At 41.2% G+C, this 16,384-nt stretch overlaps 1 long non-coding RNA gene across 1 annotated transcript in view; it reads right to left on the bottom strand.

Moving 5' to 3' along the window:
* Nucleotides 1–16,384, bottom strand: part of LOC309363532 — a 77,793-nt gene that overhangs the window by 31,396 nt on the left and 30,013 nt on the right. The window contains exon 3 of the long non-coding RNA XR_014165376.1: nt 2,293–2,371. This is a non-coding gene — a long non-coding RNA (uncharacterized lncRNA). The remainder of the gene's footprint in view (nt 1–2,292; nt 2,372–16,384) is intronic.

Raw genomic sequence — 16,384 nt, 5'->3', positions numbered from 1 at the left:
AATCTAGTGGAGCTTTAGGCATCAGCAGAGGCCAGAAGCACTTTACACTGCCATGTGTATGATGAGAAGACTCTGGCTCTTTCCTTTGAGATTTTGTTGTGGCAACTTACATACCATCTCCTTTGAAGCCTTGAGGCTGGACTAGTGTTAATAAGCCATGCTTCAGGCTGCCCTTGATAACTTGCTGGATGTTGCAAATGATTTGAGGAGTGGGGGGAATTGGCCGCCCATCTCTTAATAGGAATGATTTCTGGAGCACATTTCTCCTTGACTTCAGGGTCTGCACTTCAAATAGATTCCAGTAGCCTTCTGGCCACAATTTCCAGACATTGGCTTTGACCTATGAAATTCCAAGTGGTTTGCAGCGCACATACCTAACCATTTTCTCCTGTCTTTGTTTTCCAATACAATCTCAAAAAAATTAAAAATTAAAAATCTGAGCCCTTAGTATTTCAGTATGTTTGTGCCTATCCACAGATGGGAATCAACAAAGGTTGCTTCCCGCCTTCCCCCATGCTGAAATAGAAATGCAGGGAAGCAGTGCTTAAACTCTAAAAAGGATCTGTCTTCATAGTGCAACATCAGTCACTTGGCCCATGAACCAGGCAGCAATGGCAGGAGCAGGGGTACTTCTGAACCATAATTTCTACCATCTCTATCAGTAACCATGTTGGCTGGGACTGATGGAAGTCCAACAACAGCCAGAGGGCCACAGTTTCACCTCCCTGATTTAGAGAGAAGGCAGTCATTCTCCTCCAGCTGCCTGGACTCTCTTTTTCATCAGAAGAGACCCCTCAGGGATTCTATCCTATTGCACAACTACTGGTTTCTAATAAAGAGCCACACCATTCCTGCTTGCTTTCTCCCTCATCCCCAAACCTCATAACAATTCACTGTAGTCATTCAGGCAAACAATGCTCTTAACACCTGGAGAATCTTCTGCTGTTCTTGAATGGTCTCCTATCACCTGCCCTCATGCCAGTCCACCTGTATTCTACTCCTGCCCCTCCACAAATCCATGCTACTATTTTTTTGGACTTATTGTAAATGATGCTAAAACCCACAAAAGATTTCAAGATGGGGGGGGAGAGAATCAATCAAATATGTTTGGGAGGGAATAGGATTGGAGGAGGAATTCCCCACAGAAAGTTAGTTCCAAAAATCTGTCCCTTATGTCATTTTTTACGCCTGGTTACTGAAGCATCTGCTACTAATTTCAGCATAACTATATTTGAATCACTGGTCTCATCTAAAATGGCATTTTCTACTTTTCCAGTGAGGAACCAGAGATTTAGCAGATAAAGTTCAAGTTTCTCATATCTACAGACTTTCTTAGGACAGTTATCTATGCATTAGCTTAATTCAACACAGCAGAGCTCCAATCAGCACTTTTGCAGATAAAGAAAAGAACAAATATCACATGGTAAAACTCAGCCACAGATGTTACTCCCTGGACCACAAAACAGAAAACAACCTTAAGAACATAATGGTGAAAGTGAAGTGGAATTCTGAACTAAAACATTAACATATAAGCACCAGTGAAATTGGTCACTTGGGGTAGATCTAGACACAGGGGGAAAACACGCTATAAATAAGTCAGAAATTAGATTGTTATAACAAAAAAAAAATCCCTATGGAAAACCGTGTTTTAAAATTTCCTGCTCCATGGTGCCTTCTAGTGTTGCATGTTTATAGTGCATTCAAATCACTGTTTCTTTACTAATGGAGCTGAGTCCCTGGTTCTAAATGGAATCCTAGACATCTTAGTAGCATCAGAAATTAAGAATTACCTACTTTCTTTGATAGATCTGAGGCACAAGAAGGATAATTTAGAACAACATCACTCTACTCAAAATGAAGAGGTGTACAATGTAGATGTTAGCTTAATGAGCATGGGTGATCATAAAAAAATAAAAGAGAGAAAATATATATTCCTAGGGGCTGTGTTCCTGTCTGTGTCACTCATCAACCCCCCTGCCATTCCCCAACGTCAACTCCCTAGAGCCTCCCCTTCATGCAACTACTAAGCTCACTTTTCACCTTCCTAACCCCATTTCTGGTACGTTCTGCATGCAAAGCAGGTGTTCTACTACTGAGCTAAGCACCTTTGCCACAGCATCTCTCAAAGCTATACTCCATGCAGAACCAGCAAAACATATGTATTCCACCTTTCTGCTACCTTTCCACAGTAGCAGAAAGCTTTATCAGTTCTTGTCCAAACTCAGAAACAAGCTGATCTTTTTAAATCTAATGCCCATTAGTATTATAATGGAATTGTGAACTTTGAATTACCAGTGTTACTTCAGGAACTCTCTTAATACTTGACTTCATCCATTGATTTTTCACCTTTTACAGCTACAATACCTGTGCCCTGCAAAGAAATAAAATATGGCAAGGGCTTAAACAGTAGAGTGTTTTAAATATTTAAAAGTAATTTGAATAGGCATTATTCATATTAATAGCTCTAGTTTTGAGGACGAGTCAGAACGGGAAGTTTTCACATGACAAATGTTACCATTAAAATTCAGTAATGAATGCATTTTTAATAAGGCAGTGATCTTGTTAGCTTTAGAGGTGATTTGTTGTTTTTCTCTTTTCTTTTAGAACACCTAAAATCTGAGTAAGCCTCATCAGATAATTAACCAGCATTAATTACTTCCTACGAGAAAGACTTCTCGTTTTATAATTAGGGGATGTGCTGTCGTTATTTTCATTATTATTTTTCCCCTTTGCAGCAGGTGTCTTTTATGTAAAGGGTGCTCCAGAAATTGTTAACGTGTGGCGGTATGCTAATAAGAAAAAAATTAGACAGCTCTTTCTACAAAGATACTGGGGCTCTTAAGTCAATGGTTCCTGATTATACATAGAATTACTTACTTTCCTACCACATGCAAGCTCCCCCTCTTGAAGTCTTAACTAGGTTATTTGGGGAGGGGCATGCCATGTTAGCCTTGAGATTTTAATTTATCATATTTATATCCCACCATTCCCCTAATGATCTCAAGGTGGCATGTATTCCCTTTTCATTGTATCCTCACAACAACCCTGTGAGGCAGGTTAGACTAAGATAGGAATGCCTCTGAATGGGAATGTCTTTTGCTTTTCACAAATAAGCCTGGGCACCTATACAGACACCTGAGATTTGGGTCAGGTGTGGCAAGTCAGAGGATGTGGCTTAAAGGTTGCTTGGAACCCTGGCATCTCACTTCAGAAATTAACCACCACCTCCTCCCCTCCTTGAGCTTTGCAAGATAAGTCTCAAAGACAGCCCAATTATTAAATGACCTTCTTGGAAACCATTAGGAACCCTGCTTATCTACAAAATTCCTTGCAAAATGAAAATTGCTTGACCTTTACTCTACTAATATGCAAGATATACTGCACAAGGCCCAGCTCTCATAAACTGTAAACAATACACTGAAACAATATTTGCTGAATAGTCAATTTCTACCATTTATAAGGCTACCTTTGCGCTCCTTCTCTCCCTCTCACTCTCAGTTTTGCTTCCAGAATTACCACTAGTTCATGTTTAATATCTAGATTCCATAATCTTCATTAAAAGAATTTCAGTAAGACTAACTGGAATATGTAGAACTTCAAAGTAACATTTATAACAAGCCAACACATTATCTATTAAAGGCATGTTATCAAACTGCTAAAACCTCTGTGCTGAAACTTGCCTAGCACAAGATTCTTCATTGCTTATAGGCTAGATTAAGATAGTATATGCAAAAAGATACCAAGGCACTTGGCAGGAGTATAAATAAACTGCATGAAATAATAAAAACACATAAGTTTGCCCTCTCTGCAGCAAATGTTGTGGGCAAATGTAATTCCAGATATAGTAACTTTTGCTAGTTATATAACAAGGCCATGAAAGGTTGTTTCACCAGCTTGTTGAAGAGATGTAGCAGATGTGAAAACGCCACCAAATTAAACAAAAGAGAGAAAATAGATGTTGCAGGAAATTAATTTTGCCATGTAAAGAGTAATTTCAGCCAGCAGCAGTCACGAGAGAGGACAAAATACCTAGTATCACACCAAGCATGATGCAACATGCTTGCCCTCTGTGTTATTCCCTCCTAGAGAACTGTGTTGAAGAAATGGACCATGTAATAACATCAAATGTATAATAAGACGACTACTACTACTACTTATTATTGTTGTTGTTGTTGCTGCTGCTGCTGAAATTTGTATACTGCCTTTCATCCAAAGACTACAAGGTGGTCCACAACATAAAAATACAAAATGATAACACAAAATACATTTAAAAACAAGAACAGAAACAATCCAGTAACCCTCCTCCCACAAACACATTTAAAAGGAAACAGGATGTTGATCAGTCAAAGGCCTGGTTAAAAGAAAAACATTTTTGCCTGGCTCCTGAAGGTATGTAATGAAGCTGCCAGGCGAGCCTCTCTGGGGAGAGCATTCCTCAAACAGACAGCCACCGCAGAAAAGGCCACTAACTTCTCATGGAGATGTCATACATAGGAGGGCCTCAGATGATGATCGCAGGGTCCAAGTCATTTCTTATGGGAAGAGGCGGTCCTTGAGGTATTGCAGTCCTGAGCTGTCTAAGGCTTTATAGGTCCAAACCAGCACTTTGAATTGAGTCTGGAAAGTAACTGGCTGCCAGGATCAGTGAAATATGCCCAACCCGCCTTGCCCCAGTGGTCACCAAATTCTGCTTCAGTTGAACCAACTCTAGAGGCTGCCCTACATATAACACATTGCAGTAATCTAACCTTGAAGGTAGCAGACACTGACAATAAAAGTTGAGAGGAAATACTGGGGGGAAATGAGTAACTGAGAGAAACTGAAATCGACAGATTCACCTATCCCTAGATAACACTATGCTTAGTCATTCATTACCAGCAAGAAATGAGAAAGGGAAGCACAATGGCAGCAATTTTGTGACTCTCATAGCATCCAGAAACTGGGTTTACAACATGGGAGGTTTTGAAGAGCTGAGATCATGTGAAGGAAGAATATATATGATGATATGATACCAGCAATATACGCAGACACATTTATAGGGATGAGACATAACAAATATTTGGTAATAGTTTTGTTTAATATCGTATATATATAATTTTCCAAACTAGAAGCTGCAGCTGCTGCAAAAGAAGGATGGTTTAGTATTACATTATTTTTCCTATTATCTATTCTCCTTTTATTTTAGACCTTATTTTGCTTACTAACATTTTTATTATGTGTGTTTCATAGAGATGCATTTCAGTTTTGCTCTCTTCCGCTGTGATCTGTTATAGCTCTCATGTCAGCTGAAACATTAAGAGTCAACATACAATGGTTCTTTTTTATGTAGGAAACAGTCTTTTCTTCCCTGTTGAAAACATGTTTAAGCATGTTCTAGATATTGTATAATCATCAACCTGATCATTTTTGAATACTATTGTGAATGAGGTTAGCTACTACGTGTGGGACTTTAGCGTTGAAATGGGATGTGTGTTGCATCCTAGAAGAGGGACTTTGGATCCCCTAAATGAATACATCTCACATTTGAACATATTGGCTCATCCCGAAATTCTCTCTTGCTATGATGAAATTATGTTTAATATTGCATAAAATGCGGTATATTTTAAATGCATTGTATCCAAGTTACTGTAAAGAATGTTTAAATACATTATTAGTATTTTAAATACATTCAATACATTATTGGTATTGGTTTGTCTCTGGAGGCTGTGGACTCTCTTTCCTTGGAAGTTTTTAAGCAGAGGTTGGACAGCCACCTGCCTTGTATGTTTTAGCTTAGATTTCTGAATTGCAAGGGGTTGTACCAGGTCACCCTTGGGGTCCCTTCCAACTCAAAAATTCTATGATTCTATTCTTCCATGGAGCTGGTATTTTATCTGGATAGCTATATTTTCTTCTGTAAAGGTTTTTGAAGTCATCACGCTGGGATCAGTGTACAGGGACTTTGTAAGATGAAGACAAATGTAACAGAGTTATTGTTTTCGTAACCGAATTTCTGCAAGTAAAGCTTTAGAACTTATTCTTCTTGCATTGAATGAATTTATTTCTACATAAGGACCTAGTTGGCACCCGTGTCTCAAGAGACAATGGAGTGCCCTCTAGGGATGAAGTCAAACCACTGTGTTAGTGGCAACAAAGTGACCTCCCCAAGGTGGAAGCCTGGGAAGGATATATGGAGGTCCTGGGCTGCCCAGATCCCCGCCCCCCAATGTGGTCCAAAGGAAAGCAGAACAATACATTTGGCAACAACTTGGCTGCAGGAATTGTCAGAAGGAAATGTACAAGGTGCCATACAACTGTCTTAGAGACTCCACTCCAGATTTGTGTAGGGTTTACTCCAAGGCCTTTTCTTCTCCCGAAGACATTCCACGAGACAGTGGAGGTTTAGGACCAGAGTTTTCCTTCTCCTAGATGGGCTACCTTCCCAGGTTGAAGAGTCCCATCTGCTCCTCGCTTCCTTCTTCAGCACATGCAGAAACCGCCTTCTTGACCATGGGACCCACTCTTAGTCTTGTCTCCTGTCTTTGCATTCAGGGGAATGCCCTAACTCACGAGGGTTTGTTACAGATTGACTACCCTCACCTGGTTTAGCCGTCCACTCAAAGCTGTTACCAGTGTCTCTGCTGCTGAATGCTGACAGCTTCTAGGAGCTACAGGTGAGAGCTGAGGGCAGGGTGGTGCCCAAAGGTGGACAAGCTACCCCAGAAGGGTAGCTTGGCCCATACCAGAGGTTCTATGCCTCTCCTAACTCCCCACACAGCCCAACACAAGGACCAGAGCAGAAAGCAATATTCCACTAGAAATATCTATCAACCCAGTCCTTTAAATTGATAAGAGGGCATCCCTAACAGCAGGGTGAAGGATCTTTCTTCACCCCAAGTAAAACAACCTTCCATGGGCCACATGCAAAAATGGACAGAGCAACAAACGCGATGTTTACCTTTGTGCAATCGGTTAGTTTCTAGACACATACCTCTCTTTCCTCCATCCAGGCAACTAAAAACATTATCCAAGTTCAAGGACACATTCCAGCAAAGCAAAACATCTCACAGAGAGTGCAAAGCAGGCTGGTGAGGGAGAAAGAGGTGACTGTGGAAAGTATATGGTGTGGGAAGAGTCCTGTGGGTCAGATACAGAGGCTTGGAGGGACATACAGTGGTACCTCGGGTTACATACACTTCAGGTTACATACGCTTCAGGTTATAGACTCTGCTAACCCAGAAATAGTACCTCGGGTTAAGAACTTTGCTTCAGGATGAGAACAGAAATCATGCTCCAGCGGCACGGCAGCAGCAGGAGGCCCCATTAGCTAAAGTGGTGCTTCAGGTTAAGAACAGTTTCAGGTTAAGAACAGACCTCTGGAACGAATTAAGTACTTAACCCGAGGTACCACTGTATTTAGCTTCTGGGGCTTTTCTTTTGCCTGGGAATCTTTTGCCTGGGAATATCTTCTTTTTTAAAAAAAAATTCTAACTATCCAGCATCTTCTTAAATGACAAACACTCCCTAGTCCACCACACGGATGTCTCCAGCAGACATAATTTTAAAAAAGAGACGAGAAAGCACAAGGCAGAATTGAAGAAGCGAATTGAAAAGATAAGTCAAAGAAACAGGGTGGCCAGCTGCACGTTTCAGGTGTGCCAAGTTTTATCTCTTGGCAGGGTAGAAATTAGGGAGTATTTATTACTGGCAGCATCACATGAAAGACATACCCAGCCACACACACACAGCCACTTGCTGTACTTGAGAGCATGTTGCACAAATGCTAACAATATGCATGAAAAGAGAGGAACTGTACAGAGGAAACATATGCCGTGCTCGAGTGGAATGTCTGAGAAACTGAGAAGCAAAAGAATTAGGGATTCTGATGAATGGCTTGCACATAAGTGCATAGCAGCCTGAGGAGGCTCCAGTGGGACAACAGGGAGTTTCTATCCTATTAGTGCCTGGAATTTATCGAGAACTGTGGCCCTGGTGCTTTCTGACCCAACTAATTTTGCCACCACTTTAAACCTTCAACTAAACCAAATACATGGTTTCTTTATCATTTTCTGCTCCCCTACCACCATTTATTTTAAGAAGAAGAAGAAGAGTTTGGATTTGATATCCCGCCTTTCACTCCCTTTAAGGAGTCTTAAAGCGGCTAACATTCTCTTTTCCCTTCCTCCCCCACAACAAACACTCTGTGGGGTGAGTGGGGCTGAGAGACTTCAAAGAAGTGTGACTGACCAAAGGTCACCCAGCAGCTGCATGCGGAGGAGCGGAGACACGAACCCGGTTCCCCACATTGCGAGACTACCGCTCTTAACAACTACACCATACTGGCTCTTTTAAGACACTTTTATTTACCTCTTACCATTTTTTCCCAAATACAGTGACTTGCTGTAGGCATGGGACAAAAGAAACTGGAGTTTCCTGCTCAACAATGATGTCAAGCTTTATTAAAGCCTTTTGTAAACAAAACATAACAAGTTTACTTGCAGGTAGGTTGTAAAATCAAGTTGGCTTACTATTAGAAACAATATGTTATTATTACCGTACTTAAAAAGACAATATGCAACATGCAAGTAATGTGTTACTGTTGCTTTAAAGAGAGGTTACTATTGTTACCGTTGCTTTGAGATGACAGCAACTATTTACTCTATCTCCTTTACCTTTATTGACCTTAGCCATTTACCCTTTCACATCCTTTTCCTTTTGGTGGAGGCAGGAGGAGGAGGAGGAGCCACCAGCATTGCCAGCCATGAAAGCCGAGCTCCCGCACAACGCCCAGATGTTGTGTGCAACAATGCTGTGTCCAATGTCCGGGCATCATGATGTTGTATGCAACACTCAGATACAACGTCATGATATTGTGGCATCGTGCTGGACATCAGCCCTGTTATTCCTACCCAAGTCGGTGTGCCTGGTAGAGGTGAACCTGGAGAACATTGTTCATCCCCCCCCCACCACATCCCACCCCACTGCTATAGTTTCACCCCTTGGCCATAAGAACATCAGAACCTTGCTGGATCACTCCAAGTCATCTTTGGTCCAGCATTTTGTTCTCACAGTGGACAACCAGATGCCTATGGGAAACCTGCAAGCCTGACATGAGTCCGTAAGCAATCTCCTAATTATGGCTGCCAGCAACTGGTCCTGAAAAAGAAAGCACTTGAAATTGGAAATCTCATACATGAGGTTTGCAAAGATAAGGTGGATAAAAATGTAGCAATTGCATGAATAGATCTTTCCCTTTCTGCCTATTTACATATTCCCATCCTTTTTCTTTGTCACACTGGAAGATTAGAGAAAAACTCCTTTGTAAAAGCATTATAGATGGTAACAACAGCATGTTAGTGCTGTATTAAGAAAATAAGAGGAAATGTATAATAGCTTTAATTTGTTAAAGTGGAGCTATTGCTAGATGACGTGGGTTTGGTGTGGTGTGATTTTTGTGTGTGCAGATGTGTGCGTGCAAGACGTAATGCTTAGAATTATCCAAAATGTCCTTTCCTGCATCAGAACCCCAAGGAGCTCCCCTCTCTGTACACACACACACACAACTAAGTCACTGGTAAACTAGCATTTCATACTGTCTAGGAAAAATACAACCACACCACCCATATCCAGATGGAAAGCTTTGCATGCTTGTATAGGCATCATGCTATGTATCATAGTGATTCAGAATTGTTATTTGCACTAAGAAGGCACTGTATGATTATAGCATATATCTATCTATATCTTTTTTCAAATCACTGCACAAAGAATTTGCAACCCTCTGTTCCTCAAACCGTGCCTATTTATATTTCTGTGATTGCCCCCCCCCCCCCACTTCTGAGGGAATGTTTCATCAGCTGTCCAAGGTTTGCAATTTTAAACCCAATTAAGGAAGCATTGTTTTATCATCTAATGAGTTAATAAGTAACAAGTAGCCAAATCTGTGAAATTTCATATAAATCATTAATGGTGCTAAATAACATTGTAGCTTCACAGTTTGCAAATATCTCCCTGAATAGCCTACCAGCTGTCCAAATATTAGCAAATTAAGGCTATGAATCCCCAAATACAAAGAAGCATATTTCTTAAATTCAGTCCTCCTATCATTTTGTGCATGCTGAAAACTAAATTGAAAAGTAAAATATTACTGTGTATATCATGAAACTGACCCTGGGTCACTTTAGTCCTTGGTGCTTGGAGCAAGTTCATGAGCAGATATAATATAATATAAGCAGATAAATCTTCATCCAGGTGCTTATATTTAGTGTGGGGATAATTGGGAACAAACATTTAAATGACCATTCATTTATTCCATGTTAATGGCATATGTGGGGTGGTTCAGTGTGGTTTCATTCATTAGGGCATATCAGTGGTTTAATATAAAACATTTTATTCCACTCCTTATCAAAAAGATAAAGTGGTCTACAAGATAATCCCTTGCCCTCAGGTTTACAATCTAAAAGACAGCACAAAATCAATAAGGAACCGGGAGGGGAGAGAAGGGAGAAAGCAAGCCGGAGCACCAATTGTTAAAGAGGCATGGTTTTCAAATGTCCTATTATCAAGAGCAGTGAATCTGACAAGGAGGAGTGGATGGCGCAGTGGGGTGAAGCCACTCATTTTGGCCGCTGGTGCATTTGCCCCACACCTCCCTCACCTGTTCCCCTCTGCCTCCCCATAAGCAGCAGTGATCCAAATGGCCAGAGGTCGGGTGAGCAGCCTCACTCCACCCCTCTGCCTGCTACTGCTGACAAGGAATCCTTGCATGTCTGACACAGAACCACAGCACATTAGCAAAGGACTCTGAGGCATGCTCCAAAAGGGTTACACAACTCGTTCCATGTAAAGTGTGTCGAGTTTCACCGCTGAGCTGCTTGAGTTGGAAGTCTTTCCGAGAATTCTTCCCGCACTCCATGCATGCCTTGCTGGATGCAGACTGCAAGAGAAGAAGAGGTGGTGACCTCAGTTGCAGGGAAGCTTGTTTGCCACTGCTACTATTCTCTATGAAGGACTCCAGTAACATTCAAAGGGACCGCGGGGTATCCTGGAACACTGTTTGTACTTCCTGCTTCTCTGCAGGAAGGAAGATGTTCAGGTTTAACTCCAAATGCATCCAGTTTGTTCCAGGAGCTATCCACGTGCTACATTATTATTATTAGTTCCTTATTTGAATCTTTCATTCAACCATAAATGAAGCATTTGTACATTTGAATGCTTCCATGCATCCTTGTTTGGGATGGAACACATGCTTGCTTGTTTTCAAAGTTGGCACAGATGTCTGTTCATATTATCCTGGTGGCAGGGAAAGGAGGAGGGGGAAATCATTTGACTGGAAGCATGAAAGCAGTAGGTCCAGATGGGCTAAGTTCTGCGAAGAAAGGACGACACAGTGATGCTTTGCACAAACAAAGCCTTGAAGATGTCTCATGGAGCTCATCTCCACTACAAATATTGCACCGTCTGGAAGGTGGGCCAGAAATGAAAGTTGTTGTATGTTTCTGAAGGGCTCCACTTCTATTTTAATTTTTCATGGATGTGTAGATACAGATACGAAGGTTATGTGTAGGAGCCACTGAGTTCTGTTTACAACTAGGATTGGGGGAGAAATTTGATGGTTTGCACTTTAAGGGAAACCCGCCTAATTTGCACCTTCCAAAACAATGCATTTCTCTGAATTTTATGGTGCAGTTCTCGTTTGTAAATATTCTTATTGAAAGTTTTCAACACAGCATACAATAAAAGCCAAAGTCATCTAAAGAAAAAGAAAAACCTAAATAATAATAAAAAAGGAAAGTAGAGAGGCAGAAGAACAAACACAAAGATAAAAATGAATACAAAAGACCTCTCCCCCCCCCCATACAATCCATTTTTTCCATACACGAAAAAGTAGACCCTCTCACCAGGGAGCTTATCTTTCTTCCCCTAGTTCATCTTCTCCCCCAAACCTATGTTATTTATCTCCCTGCCCACTATGGTGAAATTATGTAACTTATGTAATTATGGAAAGTACATTTCCATTGCTTTATTCCACCCCATTCATTTCATTGCAAAGGAAACTCAGTGCAATGGGGAAGCATAATAAATTGTGCCACCCCAATCTCCCAGGGTTCATGCTTCCTTTTGGAATGAGGCACAGTCAAGGCTTGTTGGATCTGAGAGGAGATCAGAAATTTGAGCAATATGTTAAGAGGCAAATAAATAAATATTAGTTTAAGAGAAAGAAAACTACTGATACTGGGGGGTTGGGGGGGATGCAGAAATTATTCAGTTCTTATGAAAGAACACATGTGAAATAAACACAGACTTGAAATAGACCGATCTGTTCATCACTTGGGTATTATCTATATTTTGTAATATCACTTTGTACACTGCAGGAAAACTGCAGTGGAGCTCAATACTTTGAAAAGTGGAGCTCAATACTTTGATGCAGCTGTCTTCATGATCAAGGAGTCACCCCCCTCCCAACTTCATATTCCTTGCAAGCAACGCTTTAAGCATTCTGTTTGCCTGAAACCTAATGTTTTTCTCATGTCTTTTTATACCCAGTAATTTTATTACAGGAGGGTTTTTTTCTAAGGGGAAACTGAACAAAACCATTCAAAAGCACTCAAAGGAGTCATGAGCTACAGTGAATTTGGGTAGATGGATGAGTGCTTTATCTTCGTTCCACTATTTATTTAGTTAGTGGAAATCAGAATGATGTCTTTTCACAGAAATATATGGTATTCAAGTTTCCTGCATTTTCTTCTGTAAAGCAGCAATTACGGCTGCCCTGATTAAGTGCACACTCAGAAGGGAATTTATCCATGCCTTCCACTTATTAGGAAGACAAGGAGAAATAATTATGTCCTTAAGTTTCAGAGTTTGCATGATGACAAATTCATTGCATTACTGCTTATTATGTTATAGTAGAAAGCTTTCTTATTTTTAACTCCTCTGCCTACTTATCATTTGTTAAAGTTCCCTAAATACACTACAGTATGTTAGAATATTTTTTCATAATTTTAGGGGGAGGGAAACAAATACCTGTCCTGCATGGTAGATTTGAGGCAGTGGTTTTCAAACTTTCTACATTCAGGAACACTTTCTCAACCCATCTGTTGGGAAACATGTGTGTCTACTATGGATCCTTCCAGAGGATTCTGGGATATGCTCTGAAGCATACAGAGAGAGTTCATAGTTTGGGAAGGGTTGTAGCTCGATGGGGGAGCACCTACTTTACACATAGAAGGTTCAAACCATCACATCTCCAGGTAGAGTGGAAAATTATTGTCTGAAGCTTCCAGTCACTATGGAATGCTTTTCTAGATGGTCTGACTTGGTTGGAAGCAGCTGTCCCATACACGACACAGGCTTGGCCTGTTGTATCAGACCATCAACCCACATGGACTTCAAGCCCACACTGGAACTTGCCAAACCCTCCTTTCTCGCTCTGGATTACAGAGGAAAAGATGTAGTGGCAGGCAAACTGTCTTCCAGAAAAGTTTGTCCATTATGATTGATTCTCTCGTTGAGTATCCTTGATGACCTTCTGAGGAAATCCTGTACTGTCAGGACTACCTGACAGTACAAACTGCACAAGACGGTGGAACAGACTGCCTAGTTAGGTGGCAAGATCTGCTTCATTAGAGGTTCTTGAGCAGAGGCAGGATGTTCACCCACCAGGGATGCTGTAAGCAGTGAATTTGCTACATTGTGAAATGGTGCATGGAAATGGAGCACAACCACCTAACACTCTAGTGCAGGAATGGCTCCCGTGGAAGCCTCCAGATGTTGTTGGATTACAACTCCCATCAACCTTGATGATTGGCCATGCTGCTTGAGGCTGATGGGAGCTGTAGTCCATATAATCATCTTCAGGGTCACAGGATCCCTTTCCATGCTCTACTACTGTATAGGTCAGGGTTTCCCAAACTTGGGTCTCTTGCTGCTTTTGGACTACAATTCCCATCATCCCTGGCCAGTGGCCAGGCAGCTTGAGATGATGGGAGTTGTAGTCCAACAACAGCTGGAGACCCAAATTTTGGAAACCCTGGTAAAGGTGCTTATTACACTATTCAAACATGTATACTGACTTTTACTTAACAACGTATCTATATTTACTTCTAAAAACAAGCAGCAGGCATCTGGTTCTGACAAATAAATAAATGAATAAATCTGGCAACAGAATTCTGGCAAAACAAACTCAGCTAGATCCATTATTGTTTTGGTCAATCAGCAGTCCTAGTAGAATATCTGACATACTTGTCTTCAGAATCTTACCATTCTAAGGCAAAGGTTCTTACCAGGAGGGAGAGGGGAAAGAAAATGGGGAGCTCAGTGCCAATGGGATGAGACAATGAAATGAGGAGAACTGGTGAGACCTTGCTGCTTCCTCACCCTGTCCCATCCCCATGAATTCAGTGGCTCCACCAGGAAGACACAGCTGTCTCTGCCCTGCTCTCAACAAGCCGATGCTGTACATAGGAGTTAAAGTGTCTTGCCCCCTAATATGTGAACATGTTCTTAACAAAGATGAGGGGAGAAATAGCCTAGGATGAAAGGGACCTGTAAAAGGTTCAGTCAGTAAAATTAGTGTCTTGGTATATAATCAAAGTACAGTCATACCTCAGTATAAATATGCTTCAGGATAAGTCTTTTTGGGTTGCGCTCCGCAGTGACCCAGAGGTAAAGGAGAGTGTTACTTCTGGGTTTTGCCACTCACGCAGACAGTCAAATTGACATCATGAGAAGGCGCGGAAGCGACTAAACGCGACCCGCGCACACGCAGACGTGCTGTCGCATCTAACGTTCTGTTCAAGATGCGAACGGGGCTCCGGAACAGATCCCGTTCGCATCCCAAGGTACCACTGTAGTAGGTTTGACTATTAAAAGAGTTTAAAATCAGGCAAAAACCAAGGTGGCAAAGTCATTAAAGGTTAACATTTTATTGAAAATTATTTTTGCAGAAATTATACCAACTACACACATGATTCTTTGCTGCTCTATTCAAATTGTTGCCACTACTGTTTGGACAGATTCATCAAAGGAAAATCTCCGCTTTATTTAAGCCATCTCCACACCATCAAAACGAAGATTCTGCTATGGGAGCTTCTAGATGTTGGATGGATAACCTATGGGCTTCTAGATGTTATTGGACCTCAACTCCCAACAGCCCCAGACAGGATGGTCAGTGGTCAGAATTGGGAGGGTCTGTGGTCCAGCAACACCTGAGGGGTCTGTTTTGATCCTTTCAAAACAATGTTGTTGGCCACATTTGAAATGAGAGGGGAATAAGAATTTAATAGGTGTGGGTTATGCCAGATGCACACAGAGATGAAAGTTGTCTCACACAATAGTAAGCCCAGAATAGAGAGCTGGGCCATCAATTTGTTTCATGACTAATATCCTTTGAGTTGCAAGGGGAATTTAAGTGTTACAATAATTGGAGTGCAGAAGAAGGGAGCACACTTGATCAAATAATAATATGACAACTTAATAAAGCAGAGACAATGAGAATGAAAAGCGAATGATGGAAATAATGGGAAACAGCAAATGCGAATATTAGAAAAGCGGGGTAGGAGGAATGTTTTTATAGGAAAGACAAGGTACAAAATCCAGATAATGGCATTTCAACAAGGGGCTGTAGATATCCAAGGAATCTTTGAGATTTAACTACTATAGCATCTGAGGGGAAATAGTCCTATCGAATCATGCATGTGACCAAAGATTAAATAAGCAGCAGAAAAAGAGACTTGAGAAACAATCTTACCGCAAGTCCCTTATGCCTGTCCCCTTTTTACTCTCAATACTTTTCACCCCCTTTCCACCCTGGCAGGACCCCTGTGCCCCAAAAGGCTTAAATTCAACAGGTGAGTCTCTCTCACATCACTACATCTCTGTAGCTTTGCATGTTCGCATGCAGCTATTGAGAGAATGGAAGAAGTCACTGGAAGTCCATTTGCTAGAGGTCCATAAGCTCATTCTGACCTTTGGCCCACCTGACCTTTTCCCAGTGACTGCTGATTACTTGTGTATATACCTCCTCCAGAACATGAAACCGAACCTTTATTGTCATTGGCCCAATCCTGTGAAATGCTCTTTCAACAGATATTCAGCATTGGACTGAAAATCAAATATACGCTACGAGACGTATACAGACAATTACGAAAATGTATTTCTGTAAGAGGTAGTTGATGATCTCAGATTTTATTTTTTGCGTGCAGTTTTTATAATATGGTTTGTTCTGTGATTCTTGTAAACTGCTTTGGTTTTGTGTGTGGTTGTTTGTTGTTGTTGTTTTTTTAGGAGACAGCAGGATGCAGGTTTTCTAATAAATAAAAAAGAGCCATAGCTGCCAAAGTGCTCAACCACCCTGATGACATGGGAGGAAAATGGTAGCCTCTTTCATAGCGAGAGAAAGCTGTTG

This window comes from Podarcis melisellensis (genome assembly GCF_964234715.1).
Source record: "Podarcis melisellensis genome assembly, chromosome: 1".
Taxonomy (NCBI): domain Eukaryota; kingdom Metazoa; phylum Chordata; class Lepidosauria; order Squamata; family Lacertidae; genus Podarcis; species Podarcis melisellensis.
This window is presented reverse-complemented; position numbering and strand designations above follow the sequence as displayed.